Raw genomic sequence first — 20,238 nt, 5'->3', positions numbered from 1 at the left:
ATGAAAGCTTGAATGCTGAATTGTACATTATTAGGCAAGACAGTCAAGATTCCTTCATTTTCCAAACCCTAGGCCTTTAAAACGTTTTCACAGCAAAAAATTTGAAAGATTTTTCTTAATGCCTTTCTGTATTTAGTGTTGAAAAACTAAGAATTTTGGTGGTTTTGAGAAACCCTTTAAACTTTCTGAGCCCTGTGCTTAAATTTTTTTTAGAAATGAAAAAAGGTAATTGCTTTACTGATCTGATACAGAGTACTTAGTCATTTTCTTCCTATGATCTGAGGAGAGAGCATATCTTTGCCTTGTTTTGACTCAGAGAATCATAATCTGACTTTCATTCAGGCAAGTTTGCATATACATGTAACTATCTACACCAGTAGCTAATTAGCAGCCTGAACTAATTCCATGTCTAAGCTTGAAGTCAGGATAGCATAAAGCTTTGAAGTAATGTTGCATTAAAATGGTATAAAGTTCAATTACAAAATGAACCACAGGGAGCAGTGGATGACAGGAGACTTTCTTTGGTCCTAGTTTTCTAGTGTCTGTTCTTAGCTCTGCTTCTACTTACCATATAACCTTGAGAAAATTTACATCTGTCTCAGATTCTTGGCTTATCGTCCTGTACTGAGATACAGGGAATACAAAGAAAAAGAGTTTAATCAGTCTCAGCAAAACACTGCAGTCCTTGAACAGAAAAGGCTATATAACTACAAAACATATATAATTTAGGGAAAATTCCCCTGGAAGTTAGGGAACAAGAGAAGGGGAGGCTTGAGGGGAATTGTTGCACCCTGTAAAGCATAGTTCTGCAAGTACTTCTTCTGCAGGAGAGAGCTCTCTCAGTAGTCCGGAGTCAAAGAGATGTTCATTTATGATCAAATTAGGCTTCTCAGTCAAGGCATATAGGAGAGGGGTAGGAATCAAGGGGAAACAACAGTAGCTTTGCAGCCAGAGACTGATAAAAATGAAACTCCCTAATTGAGAAGGAAATTTTAAAGGGAAGGTATGAACAGGGTTTACAAATTATGGTGATTATGGTAGTTCTGGTTACAATGAGCACAGAGTTCATCACATCTTATAGTACGAGAACTAGAGGCTACTTGATAAAAATTAATGTAAGACTGGCTTCAGATACAAGCATTTTTTGACGGAATACATCTAGCTGCTGGAGTTTTAAAACAGTCAACAAATTCAAAAAGGATTCTCTGAAGTTCATGAATAAGAGATCCACAAATTGATTTTGAAAGTGGTGGATGGGAACATGGCCTGTAGCATTCTTAATACAACAGTTCTCAAGGAGGGAAGCAGATCACAAAAAGCAGCCAAGCTTTTGTGCTCTCCCTAAGTAGGATTTCCTCTTGCCTCCATCAGAGAGGAGGCATCTTAGCACTTGGCTAAGATGGACTGCTAACCTGACCCAGAAGCGCATTTCCTATGCTCTTGTGCTAAAGAGAGCAGTTCACATAGGCAGTGCAGTAATTTCATCTCTGTTTTTTAATGTAAGGTATCCCTTTACTTATTAGCTCCAGATTTCCAAATATCATCAGGTCGGGGCTAATCTCTGCTCTGAACATATGCTACTACTACTGCCCAAAAAAAGGAGGTTTCAGTTTTTAAAATTCATTTCTTTTTCAGTTAACTGCTATTAAGATTCTTTCTATTTTCTTTCTGGTATGAGGTTTCAGAGAACACCTACTTAATATCTCTTCAAACTTCTTCATAATCAAACTGGCTGAATGTACATCTACAAGGGCTTTCCAACAAAGGTGAGATTCTCAGTGTGTCTGCTGCCATCAGTTAGGGCTTTACCAACCTGAATACACATCCTTTGTAGCCCAGATCCCTCTGTTAAAAGGGTTTCATTCATCCCAATTAAAGCCAGACATTAGGTCAATCAAGCAAGGTGTGCAGCCAGCTGGCACCCAAGCACAAGGGACTTAGTTTTCAAAGCTGCAAGATAAACAATTTGCCTAAATCCCCAAGCACACTAAAAAGCACAGGTAACCAGGAGGTTATCTGGATGTTCAGCGAGTACATCAATGCAGTTTCCAACCTAAATGATGCTTTGCTTAAAGCAAGCCTGGTTTCAGTGTGTCCTGTATCTAATGAGAGCTGCAAGAAATGGAAGCCTGAGGATTACTGATAATAGTTCACTCCTCATATGGTCTTGTTTGCTACCTCTATGTTACCCAGCCCCTAAAGAATATACCTCTTTATTTCCTATTTCCTCTTTTATTGCTTAGAGCCAGAAGTTCCACCAGGGATTAGAGGATGGTATCTAATACTTACTTTCAGTGAAACAAAAAAGATGTTCAAGAAATCAGTCGATATTTGTATACTTAAAAGTGCCTTGTTTGCAGAGCACCATATGGAAGAGAAGTTTTTGTCTGGCATACTCTTACAAGCAGATGCCTAAAGGAGCAACTGCTCATCTGATTTTTTTCTTTTACTAGAGGAACTTCCCATTTCATTTATGCCATAACCTCCTCATCTTTCTCCTCCTTTTCTAACGTATGGAAATTAAATGTAGTTATGACTCAGGGAAATGTTTGTCTTTAATTGCAAAGAGCTTCCCCTGAGCGTATGTCCTGTGAAGAGTTTTCTTGGTTACTTTTCTTGCAAAGCATTTTTATAGAAAGTAATCTATACAAAAATGACAAACTATATGTCTGCATAAAACCATTTGCTTATATTATGAGCCACCAATTTTTGAGACATTTTTGCCATCTTAATTGAGTACAAGACTAAATCAAGGATTTGAGCCAAACTGAAGGGTTGATTTTTTTCCCTTCCTTTTCACATCTACAAATAACTTCGTGCTGAGGTGCTACACAACACTCAGTGAAGCTGACACAATAGCTCTTTGTGGGGAAGGCAATAATTTCACATTCTGACTTCTTAGCTGCTCTGTTGCAACAGGCATGTGCTTACAGATTAGCCCATGGAAGATGCAGTGTAGCCGTTAGAGGGGTTTAAATGTAGAATGGATGATTTTCTAAGTCTTCAAGTGTCACAAGGAGAGCAGGTAGCCAGAAGGTTACCTGGGCATTCATCAATGCAATTTTGAAGTTAAATTATGCTTTAAAGTTGCTCCTTTAACTGGGAAACACTACACACGAAGCAGCTTGTGCAAAGAAAATGGGATTAGGTAATGCCTATCCTAATTTGCCTCACAAGCATAAACAAATTGAGCCAATGGCAACACCATTACCATTCAGGGATAAAATAGATATCTCGCTGTGAAAGCTAGTGACTTCAGTCTCCCATCTGTTACAGATTTGTTGTGCAACATTAGGTCAGTCACTGCACACCTCCAACATGATTATTACACTGTATCTTTATTTCAGCAAAGCCTGGGGAAGGTAAAGGCTTTCCTTCTTTTAAGATATTTGGATATCACAGCAGTGGGAGGCTCCACACATGAGCATTTCAGCTTGGTTTCTAATTATGTAGAAATGTTTTCTATGAGACAAAAGATGCATCAGCATATGGGGTATAGAACACTGTATATTTAGTGTTGCTGAGGAAATTCATTTACTGTGAGGAAGCGGATGAAATTACTTTTACTGCTGTCTACCTCCTTGGCCTCTAGTTTGTCTTTCTTAACATATTTTAATATCAAAATCATTTTCTTGAATTCAAAAAATAATCTATCTGCAGTGCTGCCCATAATGCTGGGCTTAACTTTAAATGCTCCTTTAAATACAGTTCCCATCTTGTCAGTACATCTCTGGCGTTATCCTCAAAGTCAAATCTCCTGTCTGTTCATAGGGCACCCAAAAGATTATGTTCTGTGGGAGGAATCTTGAAGACACCAGGATACAAGGAACCTTCCACTCTGGTTTCTCCTTCTTAGGGCAACCAGAGGCTACTACTCAGGTGCTTTTAGTATCCCCTACAGAACACGTCACAGTGTTCCTGCAGTTCCTCCCACCTTATTTGTGACACATTTTCCCAAGACCCACAGATGCACCAGCCCACCTGTAGCTGGGATATGCTGATCTGAGGTCATTACAGCCCAAAGAATAACCTAGTCAAGCACAACAAACAGAGAAACTAACTGGAACTTATGCAACTAGGAACTCTGTGCAATTCAGAGGACGGACCTCAGTGCTGTCAGACATTACTTGTCTAGGAGAGAAGGATGCTGAATGCTTCCTATGCAGGAAGATTTCCATAGTCTCAGACATAGCTTGCTTGTGTTCCCTATTTGAGCATCAGCTCGGAAAGCAGATGGTATTCTGGGCTTCATCAGAAGAGGGGTGGACAGCAGGGTAGAGAGGTGATTGTCCCTCTCTGCTCTGCTCTTGTGAGGCCCCATCTGCAGTACTGTGTCCAGGTCTGGAGCCCCCAGTACAAGAAAGACAGGGAGCTGTTGGAAAGGGTCCAGGGGAGGGCCACAAAGATGATCAGGGGACTGGAGCACCTCCCCTATGAAGGCAGGCTGAGGGAGCTGGGCTTGTTCAGCCTGGAAAAAAGAAGGCTGCAGGGTGACCTCATTGCAGCCTTTCAGTACCTAAAGGGAGCCTACAAACAGGAGGGGAATCAACTCTTTGAAAGGCTAGATAACAGCAGGACAAAGGGAAATAGTTTTAAGTTGAGGGAGGGGAGAATTAGGTTGGATGTCAGAAGGAAGTTCTTTACTATGAGAGTAGTAAGGTGGTGGAACAGGCTGCCCAGAGAGGTTGTGGATGCCCTGTCCCTGGAGGTGTTCAAGACCAGGTTGGATGAGGCCCTGGGCAGCCTGGTCCAGTATTGAATGTGGAGGTTGGTGGCCCTACATGTGACAGGGGGGGCTGGAGATTCATGATTCTTGAGGTCCCTTCCAACCCTGACCATTCTGTTATTCTGTGAGCATATTTCTGCCAAAAAGCAGATCAGCATCCATGGATCCTTAGCGAACAGTCCAGTCTACTATACTAGAAATTTTTGTTGCTGCAAAATCAGCAACGCACACTGAGATTTAGTAAGCCAGACCACCAGCAATGGCAGTAATGCTCATTGGAGCTGCCTTGGAGCAGGGGGTTGAATTAGTGATGTTCAGAGTTGGCACTCTATTCCTCACCCAGAAATAGGCCAGGAGCCTTCTGGGAAGAGCTGAGTGTGTTGGCTTCTGATAGAAGAACATCCTTCTCTTTACATGGCAAGGGGCAAGCTCACATGCTTGCTTTAAAAATATTGGAGGCTAGAAATTGTTTCATAATGGAATGCAGGATACTCAGAAAGTTGATTTAAAGACAATGTTTTTTCTCTTAGTCCATTTTAAACTCTCTCCCTGTGTTTTTCCCATTGGCACTGAAGCAGTCATCTGAAATAGCTCTCCCTTGAATCCTCTGTCCCAGAGAATGCTATCGCTGAGAGGGAACATCTTAATGTAATTATTCCAGTGATACTTATTAGCCCTTATATGTATACCTGTTGCCTCTTCCCTATGAAAATGAAGGAAGTTGTCAGATAAAGCCTGCCTGTGAGCATCAGGTACTGACAGTTAGGAATGCTCATTCCAAGCACAAAGACTAGTCATATCACTACAAAGCAAGGAGCAAAAAGTCCAAAAGCTTTTCTACTTTTACTCTAAGCACAAAGATCTGCTAGTAACAAGTGCTACACAAATACCCTGCTCCAGATAGTTATTTTGTCAGTACAGCTTAAGCCAGATGACATAAAATCTATTGTGCTGGCAAAAAGACTTTCCACTGGCATTACTGTCTGCGTATGTGCTAGATTTGCAGCTATAGGTATGGTAGGGAAGATGTGCAGAAATTAAGTATTAAACCTAATACTGCTTCTGCTCATTGCAGTGACAACCAGGTATGTTTGCAGAGAGTTGTGCTGACATTCCCAGAAGACAAGGAAATCATTCTGGCATAAGAACGGACAGTGTTAACTTCAAGCTCAGGGACTATTCTAGAATATTTCCTTTGTTCTGAATTCAAACTGAATCTTTTATGATTCAGTTGAATTCCCTTCCAGGTATTTGTCTTTGCTCAAAATACAGGTCCAAGAGCCCAAGTTGTATATCTTCCACTTCTCACATCAGAGTCCAGAAATAAAACATTTGCTTACAGTATTGCTTGTACAGTACTAAATGCTTGTCTACATGTGGAACAGTAAAAGTGAAGTCTTGCAGCTTGGTTTGTATGCTGCATGATCCCGTTTCCTGTTCGAAGGGGCTTCAGTTCATTACACAATTTTTCTTACTAGTTCTACATTGAGATTTGCCAGGGTGATTTGAGACAAAACAGTTTTCTTTAGCTAGAGATCAGGACATAGTCCTGATGAATTACACGTCATCATTGCTTCCTATAATATCACCAAGGCCACCAGGATTGGCACAGAAGTGTGCAGACAACAAACATCAAGACAGTTTCTTAACTGAAGCTGATGAGAAAGAGTACTGTATCAGAAGCAAGGCAAATATGTCAAGAATCCTTCAGATGTTTCGGTACCGCCTTGCATTTTGTTCTATACCTTAGGTATTTTTCTTTAGCATACATCTTACTGAACCCTATATATTCAGCAAACAAAGCATCTTTGAGACAGGCTTTATGTCTTTAGGGAATTCATTTGCTACTAAACTCAGAAGGTTGTTCATGTATTTTATACACACGGTGTTTACATGCATGGGCTTTTGGTGGCTGATGGATCAAAAATATAGTAGGAATACATAGTAAGATGCCCTGGCATACAAGGAAATAGGATTATCAGGTCCTGAAAAAAGTAAAAAATTTGTTATGTATCCCATAGAAACAGCATAACATTTTTCTTGGAGAAGGGCCACTCCAAATGAGTCAAGCCAAGAGTCTAGAAAAACAACAAAAAACCCTACTGACTAGTTCAGACCCAAACCTTCAGTACAGAACATTTTCTCCCTAAGAAGGTTTCTCAGTGCTTTCCATTGGATACAGCTAGGCACTGCCTGTTTTAATGGTTTTGTACCATTTGCACCCTTTTCAGTTACTACATCTACATGTTGCTTGTATCAGATAGACAAAGCCTGTGGTAGCAATGACTGCATCATTCACAAACTTTCAGCTTGCTGTCGTTGAGGCCTTCAGCCTCTTACCTTCTGTCTTTTCCCCAGCTACCCTATGTTGGAGTTACTCTGACACTGTAATCATGCTAGTCACAAGCACTTCAAAGACCAGTAGAAAATGAGTGCCTACCCAGTCCTGTGTAGTTCACCACCTGCTCATCATTTCCTGCCCTCCCTCTTCTCTGCCCTGGCTAGAAATCCCATTCTTCCACCATCACACCTCTGTTTTTCTAACACAGCCTTACTGTTATATGGAAAAAGAAAGCATTGCCTTGGTCTTTTAGTGCTGCAGCTCTGATGTCTGGTGAGCTGTAGGCCCCAATCTAGTTCTCTGCATTGTGAGTCCTAGGATAAATTACTTATTTACATATGTTTTGCCACGCAGCTTTGGCCACATCACTACTTCTTGACAGCTGCGAGGTGAGTGAAGTGAGGGACCACTGTAGGAGAAGCACTACTACAAAACACCTTGGGCTGAGGAACAGGCCTAAAGCACATGGAGGCACATTTGATCCCCAGAGTAGGAAATACTGAGTTCACTTCGTCTTTTACACTCTTGAGATTTCCACAGTTTGATGGTGACTGGGGCCTTTAAAGTGAGATTGTGAAAGGCCCCCTGCTGTTTAAACAAGATGTTCCCATCAGATATTTACACCTCAGTTTAGGACAGTCAGAAGTGCATCCCCGCAGGGTTCAGACAGTAAAGTCTGGCTGCAGGCCTCAAGGCAAAACCCCACTGAGCTCTTCTTCCATCACCAGAAGAAAGGCACCCACTGGACCCATCCTTTCTGGCCTGAATTTAGGTATATTGCATATGGGGAATTGAAGCAGACCATTCATAGTCTTATTACGATATTGACATTTCCTTTGTAAAAGATATTTCAACTCAATTTAACAATACCTTACTTTTGAAAAAATTGATTCCTTTTCCTCAGTTAGACTAAGTTCAGAAGGCGAAACACTTCTAGACCAGAAGGAGATAAGGGTCTTAATTATGAAAAAGCATTCCATTCTGTAGGAACATTTTACGTTCATGCATATCTTTTACTCAAGGACAAACAAATCTCTTAACATTTTTACAAGGTTAAAAACCCAAACAGACACTCCTCTGCAACAACACTCAGCACCATCACCTTCCCCTCCTTGCTCCCTTCAAAAAAAAAACAAAAACAAAAAACAATAAAAACCAACAAACCAAACCACTTACATTAATACAAAGGAAAAAAAAAATAAAAATCAGCAGCTGAAGTATTTAAACTTGCTCAGTCAATGTTCTCAAGCAGAGGCTGCTAAGACCAGAGTGGATATGGTACTTCCATATTTTATCACATTAAAAGGATAAACGCATATGAACAATTGTTAATGCTGAAATATAAGTTAACTATGAGCCTCACAGACCACAGTTCAAGATTTATTAAAGCCACACTTCTACAAGACAAGGAGTGAAATGTACGTAATCCAATACTGATACTTGAAGTGGACAGCAATGAATTGAAGCTTTAAGTAGAACTGCAGCTTCTCCCACAGCTTGTGTACTACACCTGTATGAGAAGCAAGAAGTTATAACTTCAGGCTTAGAAATAGAGACGTGATACAAAGCTCTTCTAAACCCATCAATAACAGCAACACAGTGGTTCCTTGAATATTGCCACAACCCTGCCCATATCCATTTTGATCTGTTCCATCTACAGGAAGGCTTTTTAAATAGTCACCAACAGCAGCAGGGGCTGTAACCATGTACAAGAACTGGTGTTTTTAATGTACCTTGTTTCTAACTCCATGCAGTTCCTAAAGTCACCCCATAAAGTGATTCTCTTATGTTAAAAAAAAAAAATTATCATGGTTTATTTCTTAACAACATTAAAAAAAAAAAGCTTTAAAGAGAGGTTGTCTAAAAAGCCTGCAAGTTCAAAATGAAGTATCAGAACATGCTCTGACCTTGTCAGCACCCATTTGATTTTTTTCTTTTTTTGTGCAATGAAAACATATAGCAAAAAACCCTACCATCATCCCATGAAACTTGTTGATTTCTGTAAATTGACGTTTCCTACCAGAGGAAAAAAATCAAATAAAAAAGAAAAGAAATATGTTAGCTGGAAATGTTTCAAGCAGTTCTCCGCCCAAGAAATACAGAGCAGAAGAACTGCCATGTATGTTTGCATCATCATAAAGGAGTTTATATAAATAAGGGAAAAACATGAGAATTCCCCTTGCACATCTACGCACCAAATCATTATTTCCTACGTGGGGTCTTACCAGTGTAAGATCGCTCCCTGATGCTTTTCTGACCCTGCATTCATATGACAGTAGTTGCAATGTATATCCATTTCCAGCCAAAGCAGAAGACGTCCTTTTGGATGGGAATCAAACTCTGAACTACAAGACAGGCCTTTTACTACCTCAGTAGAGCTCCGAAGTCTGTACCTGTTTCAGAGGTGTAGATGCTTCCTCCTCAGGTATGCAAGCAGATACTTATCCTTACAAACCAAAAACTTCACCTCTTAGCTGAGGATCAAAGTAGCAGTGGGATTTAATCAACTTGCCAAGAGCAGCTGGAAAGGTGGAAGTACCCACACAGGACAGAACTCCTCTATAATTTTATAGCATGTAAGGCATTATACTTTCTATCAGGCCATAATTTATTTAAAATTTATTTATTTAAAACTGCTGTCAAAGACCTGCACCACATTATTTTCTGAATAGTTTTCTACTCACTAAACAAACAAATCCTCTGACCTAAGCAGCCCAGGGCTTGCAATTTAAAGGCAGTGCTGCAGTTGGCTGATTTCTCTCACCTGCTCCCATGTTCCTCTTCAGCCACAGACTGTTTCCCATCAGAGCTTTGTTCTGGGCTGCTTCCAACCCTCTCTTTTGGATAGGGTGTTGGAGAAGCAGCAACCCAAAGGCCAGCTAGTGCAAACAACAGCATAGATACAAAGGCAAAGCTTTCAGCTCTAGGAGGTCCCTGCATTATATACTTTGCTATCTAAGCCATTGAAATGGATAGGAAGTAAACAGCACCATGTCTGAGCATGGAATGATTTGACAGGGGCTGTTAGCAGAGCAGATAGCTTTGATATGTGCAACAGTGGATGGTGCAGTTCCAGCTACTGAAACTGAAAGTAATATACATGGCTAGTCAGCCAGTGCTCCAAGTACATCCCAACATCCTGTGAGAAAGAGCCTAACAAATAGTCACTGTGGTGTTGGTACACAGTTTTAAAGCTGAGATTAAATTTATCACTCTTGATGAAGAAAATGATTTATCTAAACGTACATTTTCAAAATTGCAGGCAATGATCTGTGAGTAAAAGCTGAATACTGATGATTTATGGCTACATTTTATACTGGCATTGCTAATGATGTCATATTTTTGTATGTGAAACCAGTGAATTGTCTAGACAAAACACAATCTTTCAGTAGTTAAGAGAATTACATTAATGTGCTGATAAAGGGAGAGCTTATCAATGTCCTTTCAGTAGAATTGAGTGAAGGGACATGCTTTCTGCTCGTGTAGAAACCTTGGGACATGTTGTTTTAGGACATGGGCATCATCAACGCTTGTTCCTAGTAAGCATTATTTCCAATGGGCTGCAGATTTGAGAAGTATATTACATATTGAAAACTGGATATTGCTTTGCTTCAGTTTATCGTAGAATTTCATGATTTCATCTGCCCTATTTTTCATTTTTCCAGACAGATGTAACTGTCTCACAGTATGTATGGTTAGGTCCTGCTCCAACGTATGAAAAGAGATCCACATGGAAGAGACTGTTGCATAGATGTCTTATACAATAGGGGTCATGTGTTAAAAAAAAAAAAAGAAGAAGAAGAAGAAAAAGAAAAAATAATAAAAATAGAAAGGAAAAGGGGAGAGAAAAAGAGAGAAAATTTGAATGAGTTTAGCATTTCCAGATGGAAGTTAAGTAGTCCTTCTGTCACTACTTTGCCTCTGTTTTGTTAGATTTGATATTTGAGCACAAAGCCTTGTACAAAACATTGACATACAGCCTCTGAAATGTTTATATCCTGTATTGTTACACTGGGAATTGTGATGAAGAGCTAAGGCCTTAAAATGGTCCATTGCACATGAGTACATTTCACCTTTTGCAATGTCTAGGAAGGAGATTGCTTATTACAGAACTAATCTCTTGTGTAAGAGATCTTACTGGTAAAAGAACATTTCAAATGGTTCCACATAGCTTGATCAAAATAGAACAAAAATCTCTTTTCCAACTCTATTTATCAAAATACCAGAACATCCTAAAGTAGTTTGGAAGTCTTGCAAGAATACGCTTGCTAATGTGATTTGTGGGGCTTGTTGCTTCTGCTTAAACTGGAGCATAAAAACACAGAAATTCTCAAGGAAAAAAAAAAAAAAAAAGCACAGTACGATTGAGCAGAGTTTACTGAGCCTGAAATAGGTTTGGACTGAGATTGGTGTATAGCTGTATCATCATGTACATTTCCACATTTTATTAGCAACATTTGTCTCCGCTATATCTCTATTGCTCAGAGTATCTACAAGGTGTAGCGTGGGTACACAGAGTATTTCATTATTGTGTTTTATTGGATAGTATTTTGTAAAGGTTAGCACATTCAGCCTAGATTTACGTGATTCCTTTGTTACTGAGGAAGAAATGAACAATGTTTAGCAAAGCAGATGGTGCAGCCAGGTGTGTATTTATTTAAGAATAAATCACAGTGTACCACAATGCATTTCCTGCTACCAGTATTCAGTGGTGAGCCAGGAAAAGGACCTAGAAACTTGTCATTTTTATCCCCTCAGAATAACCTAGCCGGAGATGTTTTTTTTATGTAGATGTCATATCTTAGTATGAAGAGGTCATTGCTTACACATGATTTATTGAATATCTGTTTAAACAAACACTGTTATCCTTTAAAGCTTGTTTCAACAGTGCTGGGGACTGAAACCACAAAGCAAGTTTATAAGTGTAAATTTAATTTAAAACTTTGGAAATGTCAAAGCAGAATATATTGGGTTTGAGAAGACTTCAAATATCTCTTCATAATTGTCTTCTGAAGTTGGAAAGTAAATAATAATGACTGACACTGGTATAGAAGATTTGATTCACATAAATACAGAACCCATCTCACAGGTTCCATATCTGTAATGGAGGTACAAACCTAGCTGAAGCTACTGAAAGAATAGAAAGTAATAGTAAAACTAAATTTGTAAATAGTAAAACTAAAAGCAACATGGCTAACATCTCTTTTCTTGTGAAAAACAGTATTACATTGTCTGGTTAAAAGAATGATCAAGAGCTTTGTTTCTCAACTTAAAAAAAAAAAAAAGTTATTTTGGAAAGCTGATGGATTTGGCTTGTAAGATTTGTACTAAAGGGATGAGAGGATTCTGGACTCTAAAAATTCTTAGAGAAGGATTAAAACCTCAGTTACATGTTCACATTCTTTTACCAGCAGCAGGAGATTGTTAAGGAAAGATATTCAGAAGTATCTAAGAAGTTTCAGAGATCTCTGCACGGAATAGTCCTGGGCAAAGAGTTTGTACTTCTCAGGACAGAAATAGGGTAGAAGTTGCTGATCCTACCCAACTTACTTGGGGAATAGGAGGAGACTGGAGAAATTCATAATTTTACATAATGTTTTAAATTCTACAGGTTGTTAAATGAACCTTTCCTAAGCAGAGGTGCTCTAATACCAGAGATGGTGCTATACAACTAAACTTGGGTTGCTTGGAATGGTAATTCCTATAGAACTATATGGAATTTGGATTTGGTTTTGCTCAATAAAAAGGTGAAAGGGAATGTTGCACAATTTAAAAGGCACAGAGCTTATTAGTAGAATCACAGGGTAGAATATTTTTCTTGACGAACAAGGGCATTACAATATAACATTTATTATTGTGACAGTATCTTAAATATGCTTTGTGCTTACTCTTCTAACCTCAGATTAATTTGCTGTGGTCCATTATTGCATACACTGTAATTCTATCTCGTAAGAATTTGGGAGGTGTACTTTAATGGTTCAAGAAACAAAAGTCTAATTGGGATGGAAAAAACAGTAAGGGGAGGTACTTCTGGAAAATTGTGTGTAAGCTGTCAGAAGAAAAGATCCACACCATGAGAAAATATCTTGTGATTCTGAATGTCTCTTTTTCCTGTCATCTTTGTGATCTTGTTTTCCTAAGAAAACCACATTTTTTTTCCAGTCTTGCTCTATCTTGCCATTTGTCTCTTCTTTTTAATAATTTATTAACCAAACTCCAGCCAAATTTGACAAACAGATAGTTATCTGAAGACTATTATGTTCCAATAATAGATGTAAAGCCTCAGCTGAAGAAATGCGTGCATTGTAAACTCGCCTCTTTAGGCATCTCAGCTTAATCTTGGGACCTACATCTGAAAAAACTCTGGATCCCACTGGTGTCCTTGCTCTCCTGGTTGGCTATTCACACCAGAGTACCATTTCTATTCTCGGGATACCAGTCTGGGTTCTGTTATGTTCCACAGAGATACAGAGCACGAAAAACACAAAAACAAAAATCATCATGAGAGGACTATCAGAGAAGACTATCTGGAAATAGTTTCACAGTAAAATATATATATCTAGACTAACAGAGGAGAAGACAGAGCAATGGCTTAGAAAAAGATCTCTGATTCCTTCCCAGGGTGTTCACCCACAAGCCCTCTCTATTTGAGTTCTATAATATTAATTAGGTCCACATATAGCTAGTGTTTTGTTAGTCAAAGTTATTTGAACCTTTCTTCCTTACAGCTCAGTCTGTTGACTTATTTAAGATCTTTGATCTTAAATCTTAGATCTACTTGCTTATTTAAGATCTTTGCCCACAGCCTCATGGACCAGCTCTGTTCCATCCCTGACTTCCACTCCTTCAGAACGCCCACCATTTTGGCATAGGCCTTCCTGGCATTCCAGCCTTACTTTGCGCTCGCTCAGCTTTCATTCAGAATTCATGATGATCACATATACTCTAAGGTTTTGATGTCTTGTTATTGTTGATTCACAGAGTGTGGCTCAGCTGTTGGCCTAGAACAGCATAGCTGCAGATGGACAGGCAGAATTCCACTTTTCTTTGGCATGCATGTGAACTCACATGCAGCCATTTACTCTTCATCAGTGATGCCATTCAGTGGGCATTAAAGTTCATGTCTGAGTGAACCAAAAATCTCCATACCAGCAGAACTGTGGTGCAGTTCTTTATCACTTCTTACACTTCTTTCCTATACTTTATCATTACTTATACTTCTTAGAAAACAAATTAACATGAGAATTAGAAAAGCTCTTTGGTTGTGTTCAAGTGCTGAATTTAGCTGCAGCTCAGAAGATTGAAATCATCTTTCAAATCAAATGTCTTTGTTGCAGGTGACTGCCGTTAATTATTCATTGACCCTGTGCTGCAATAAATACAGACTTAGGGATGCAAAAGTGAATCTGTGCTTGTAGGTCAGATTCACTGGCACTGAGTTAGCAAGGAACTTTGGAAGAAATGAATGTGTCTTGATTTGCTTTTCACAGCAGTTCTAATGTAGTTTATAGCTACATGCCATGTATTTACTACAACTTTTACATTACTACAGCTGTTCATCTATCTGGAAACAAATGCTTCCAGGCCATAGTAACAGATGATATATAGACAGTGTGTTTTACTAGTTCCCAAAACGCTATAAATGGTAACAGCCTAAGATGCTGAAGTTCTCTGTGCCCTGCAAGAGGAATGCCATTGAACAATATCAGCTCCTGAGAAAACACTGTAGTGCCTTCTGCAGGATAAATGAAATATTTAGTCTCTATATCCCTATGGGACACAGCTGGAGCACAATGGAGGTGTGGAGCTCTGTTCTCAGCATGGTTCTGAGTTGGCTCCTATGGTTGGTGCTGTTCACATCCCCAGGGGCCAAGTGATTCGTCAGAAACTTCTTTGTGTGCCTATGTTTTTCACATGTTCTCTCTGTGAAGAATATTGAAGCTGAGGAGAGAGGGGCAGATTGTTTAGGTTGCACAGTTAGGGATGTTAATGTTTTGCCAAGATAATTCCCTTTTGGCCTGTTTGCCATACAGAGCAGTGCACATTGTATTGTGCCTGCCCTGTAAAATGTGTGCAAGTCTTTTCACTTAAACCTAAAACACAGCCTTCTTGGAGGAAAGAGCAGATTCTGCTTAATAGCACAAAGCAACATTGCATGACTTTTCTGGACAGAAAATGAAGGGCTCCTACAGTCATTTCAGCTTCCAGAGTGGAGGCTGGCAGCGTGGAGGTGCCAGAAATAATACAACTCCTCTCCTATGAGGGTGGCCATCTGTCCTGTTCTCCCCACGCTGTCTTGGAACCATTCTGTGATCTTTGGCAACCTCCCTCTTCCATTGCAAAATGGGGACTTGTAATATTCCCTCCAACTCCAAGGACTGTTACAAAGCTTTAAGATGGAGATGATCTAAAAATATCCGGGCTGTTAAACCTTGGGGTATATTTTGGATTGGAAAAGCCAGTGAGAAGCATCTGGGTTATATACAACATCTAACAAGCTGCATTCGTTTCCAGGTAGACTTGGTTGTCTGGGTGGCAATGAGTCAGTGAAAGGAGACCTTCAGTTTCACGGGTGCTCTAGAAACACACTGCTTCATCATGTGTAATGCTAGTGTGGGTTGGATAATACTCCAAACAGGACTCCTGTGTGTTTAGGTGCTTCTGGTGATGGATCTCTGTGTGTAAACATTGCTTAATAGAGAACTTAAATGATTCAATATCCAGCATTACTCTGAGAAGGGCTATATTTTAAATTTCTCTATAAAAAGAAAGAGCCTTGGGACTAGGACTCTGGGGCAGACACCTTGGCTCTCATCCCCAGAGGCAGTGCCATGCCAAGAGCCCAAGAAACTCAGCCCTTGTACTGACTTATCGCAAATCTTCCTGAGTTGTTAAGGACAACTATTAAAAGCAAAGCACCTTTTTGAACATTTCAATTCTAACAAATAAGCAAATACTGCAACGAAAACAAGAACAATAAAAACTGCTGGATTTCTTTCTCAGCACTGCTGATAAACATTGAAGTGCAGTGACTCCAGCTAAGCAAATAGGAAGGCGTGCTTGGCTGTCTAACTGTGCAATCTGGCAGTGGCAAAATAAAGACTGGATTAAAGGTATTATGGACCACATCAACCAAGAGAGTCCTGGATCTCTAAAAAACGTGTAATGAAAGATGATGCCTCTTTCTGAGGCGCTCTTTATTTTGCCTCTTCTATACTATTTTGCCACGCAGGTAATAAAGGCTGATTTCATGATGGAGCAGTTCAGGAGAGCATACTAGAACTTGTCCTTGGCCAAAATAAATAAATAATGACTTCAGGAAAAATACACATCTGTGCCTTCTGTTTCATTGGCACAAACATCATGGGTATTCCATTGTCTCCTTCCATACAAAATTATCCCTTAGGGTAATTATGACTGTTGTCTTTGTAAGAGGCTTTGAGTTTTGCGCAGGTACCGCTCTTTACATAAAGCACAAAATAGTGTTATTTCAACATGGTTGCTGGGATACCATTATATTGCGCATTGTGGGAGTACTCATGTTGGTGATATTGCTAGGAGGGGGTGCGAGGAAAACCAGAAATATCTTCTCCACCCACCCTTCTTTTTCAGTGCAGGGGTGATTACTGTTCCCACTTTCTAAACTTTATGAACCTCCCAGTTGTGAAGAAGGCAGCTTTCCTGCTGCAGCTGCACAGCATCTCTCACTGTGGGACCATGAACACAAACTGCAAGCTGTCCAGCATTCGGGAGCCCATCAATACAGTTGCTCACACCCTTGGTACTCAGCACACCCTACATCACCTGCTGGATTAGGCTCCAGTAGTGATGTATAGCTGTGATTTATCTCCCTCTGTGCCTGAAACACCTGTGTGTGGCATCCCATGCCATTCCCTGGGCATTTTGCAAACAACTCACCATCTAGGTCCACAGTGATTAAAAGCATTATTAGCTAGAGCTGCCTAATCTAAATTTCACTGCTTTCATTTTTGTTCTTTGCTTTGGGATTTGTGTTTGAAGAGCTATGACTCACTCTACTCAGGCTGTTGCTGCTTGAAATTAAAATAGGAAAGCTCCTCTCTTCCCCCACCCCATTTCCTAATACGTTACTTTCTGAAGCCATACAATACTTTATAAATGTTTCATCAGAAGAGAGATGCCAGAGCATTCCCATCTGTTACATTAGCATGGACAGATTGGAAGTATTTTTAAAAACGTGAGATATCATATGGAGGGAGGGAATGAGTAAGGAATTGCTTATATGGCCGGGAGAATCAGAGTTAATGGGAAGCTGTGCAGTGCTGCTGCTTTGGGTTTGAAGTTCAGGGCCCACCTTGAAACAGCAGCCCACTGTTACAGATGATGGGCATCCACCACTCCCTGCCTGTGCTGTAGGCCCATAGCACAACTATAAGTTTGGCCTCTGACATCCTGCTCTGGTCACTTATAATCAAGTCACCCTTAAGAGAAGCAAAAAATTCCAGTGCTTGCAATCTTCAGAGCTTAAATGGGAATCCTTCAAAGTTATCTCTGCCTACACTTTAATAGAGATGGATTGTAAGATATTTTAAGAATAAGCTTTGTCTCATGTGTCTTACCAAGTGTTCATAGCACTTCACCAATTATAAAGTCTTTTGTTTGAACTGAACTCCTGCCCCCGCAAAATCATTCTCAGCGTAATTAACTTTACCTGTAAGCAGGGCTAGTTTTCTGGAGGTCTATGGCTGTACCTATTCTGCTACACAAAGTAGACCTTGAGACCTGTTCCTAGCACTGAGATGTGGTGACATTGAAAGGTTATGCCCAAATTCTTTTGCAGCAGATTTGGAGGGACCTAGTTAGTGCAGTCCAGAACAAAGCTGGGACAATCTAGTGAGTGAACAGTGTGGATCACCAAAGGCTATTCCCACATCTTGCTTTCTGTCCCCATGTCATTTAGGATTTTAAGCACATCACATATCTTCTCACTCAAGGCAGGGTCTGCCTACTGGTGCTGTGTGAACTTCCCATTCTGCTCAGTCTTGTGGGCTGCTTGTTTTTTGGGGCTGTGCTGAGTAGGACCCCTTGGCAAGCCAGGTGCATTACAGGCTCATGGAGCTACAGTGGTTGAATCTACATCACAGTGCGTGCTATTCAAGCTGTGACCCAGAAACTATAAAAAGTTGCAGTCAGTGCAGAAAAAAGAAGATAATTCCAGGTCTGCTTTGATTCTGAGATGCAGACACAGAGACTCAGTGCGTCTTTATTTTCATCAGCTCCCTTGAGTGGGAGGAGGGCAGAAAAAGTGCTACATTGCTGCTTTCCAGGAACTTGCTTGATTCTGCCTCATCAGCTGCGTCACACACAGCAGCTCTGTCATCGTGCAGAAGGCTTCACCACTTACATTAAGCCACCTCACACACTGCTGACACGCAGTTCTCGCTGCAGATGAGCGCATAGGCTGTTCAGAGCCAACCATATCACATGCCAATTTGTAGGAACATAGGTGGACAGGAATGGGTGGCTTGAAAGCCTGAATCCTGATTTCATACTTTCCTGTGATGCAAATATTCTGTTGCAGTGGGGTCCAGCTCTGTCAGTTTTTCTCATGCTAAATAGTGATAAGCTTATAATAGCACTCCAGAATTTCAAAAGATCTCAGCCTCCCACTCTGACAGCCAGACTTTACAAGGAAATCACTTCCCATTTAGGCAACAAAATGTAATATTCATATGTAGAAAAAAAAAGTTTAGTGCATTGGATCATCAGCTTCTTACACAATCTCGGCAACAGGCACTGCTGAGAGGGTTGTTGGGAATTCTGGAAGACATCCTCATTTCAGAACCTAAATGAGAACTCTTGTAAAAATCTGGCTGTGATTCTGGTATTGAGGACTCAGAAATTTGAGTCTGAGCTCTCTGGAACATCTGGCATCTAATGAAGGAGTCCTGCAAGGACCACTTAATGAATGTGTGAGATCCTGGTGTAACAGTGATGGCGGTACCAGTACACTTTGTAAGGAAGTCAGGAACAGCTTCATGTGTTAAAATTTCAGGGAAAATACCTAGCAGACAAGAAACACTGACCTACTGCCATTCTGTTTCAGCACAAGGAGAACCACAGTTGGTTTTCGCATAGCTGAATTCTGCCAATGACAGATGTGATGCCATTGGCATTCAACTTTGCAAGGATTAAAATATCGAAGTATAGACTTCTGATGAAGTGGAGAAACACATAATAAAACTTTAATGCTGACTTTTTAATCAAGAAGTGCGAAGATTGTTTAAAAGCTCTGTTGCCATTAGTTTCACCAAAATATTTGTTGTCAGATGACACTAATTTCCCTACAGGAAAGGAGACAGAGATTTTGAGGCGAAGCCATGTCTTTGAAACTACTGAGAGACTCGTTTTATAGAAAAATTAGGCAATCCTGTGTTGTTCTTTTGAACAGTTCATCCAAATAGAAGGGGAAGCAGCGCATATAGGAGGAGCCTGTTGCTCATTCTGCACGTTCACTGGTTTAATGCAGCTCAGTGAACAGAGCCTGTGGCTGCCTAGGGTCTTCACTTATTTCAGAGACAGCCGTACAGCCCATTTCTGGGGGGAGGTTTTTCTAATGAGAAATAGAAAGAGTCTTATTTCTCATGTAGTTCTTTCATTTCCTGTGGTTTCTCAAACTCTGCTGTAGAATGAGGATTGCTGTGGCACATCATGCCTGTGTGGTGTGATCACATCTTCAGCAGAAGCTGAGAGTGCTGTAGCTGAGGGGTAGCAATATTTATCTCATAGCTTCAAGTTCCAGGGACCATCTGTCTCTCTGTTTTATAGTGACCTAAGCAGCTACAATCTAACAAATAAGTAATTCTGCTGATTTCAGCAGAGCTGATTTTCACGTGAGCAAAGGGGCTGATCAGAGAAATAACATTTTTGCAGATACAACAGTTAATTGCAGACACATACGTACATATACAGCATAGCACTCCTGAGGCAGTGGAAACCAGCAAGCTTGGCATTTTTGCCTATTCTTACCTAACTTGCTTCTTTTCTCAAACACTTCTTTTATAAGGTTTCTTTTTTGAGTCTTACTCTCATGCATACTTCTGCTGATTTAAGAAAAATAGTACTGGGAAAATGAAATGATTTCTGGAATGTGTCAGCAACAAGTAGAATCTCGTGGGATTGCTCGAACAAT

At 40.2% G+C, this 20,238-nt stretch overlaps 1 protein-coding gene and 1 long non-coding RNA gene across 6 annotated transcripts in view; one reads left to right on the top strand and one right to left on the bottom strand.

Moving 5' to 3' along the window:
- Positions 1–20,238, top strand: part of RERG (RAS like estrogen regulated growth inhibitor) — a 106,705-nt gene that overhangs the window by 20,174 nt on the left and 66,293 nt on the right. The gene's annotated exons all lie outside the window — the stretch shown is intronic.
- LOC149919665 (uncharacterized) lies at positions 7,525–12,634 on the bottom strand. Of its 2 annotated transcripts, XR_016468908.1 has the most exons (4): positions 9,461–12,634; positions 9,293–9,386; positions 9,041–9,083; positions 7,525–8,577 (listed from the first exon to the last, which is right to left on the bottom strand). It is a non-coding gene; the product is annotated as an uncharacterized LOC149919665 (long non-coding RNA). The 2 variants fall into 2 exon arrangements; XR_016468907.1 differs by having other exon boundaries at positions 9,293–12,634.

Source organism: Phasianus colchicus, chromosome 1, assembly GCF_987193195.1.
Source record: "Phasianus colchicus chromosome 1, bPhaCol1.hap1.1, whole genome shotgun sequence".
In the NCBI taxonomy this organism is placed as follows: domain Eukaryota; kingdom Metazoa; phylum Chordata; class Aves; order Galliformes; family Phasianidae; genus Phasianus; species Phasianus colchicus.
Note: the sequence above shows the minus strand (reverse complement) of the source record. Positions and strands in the feature narration are given on the sequence as shown.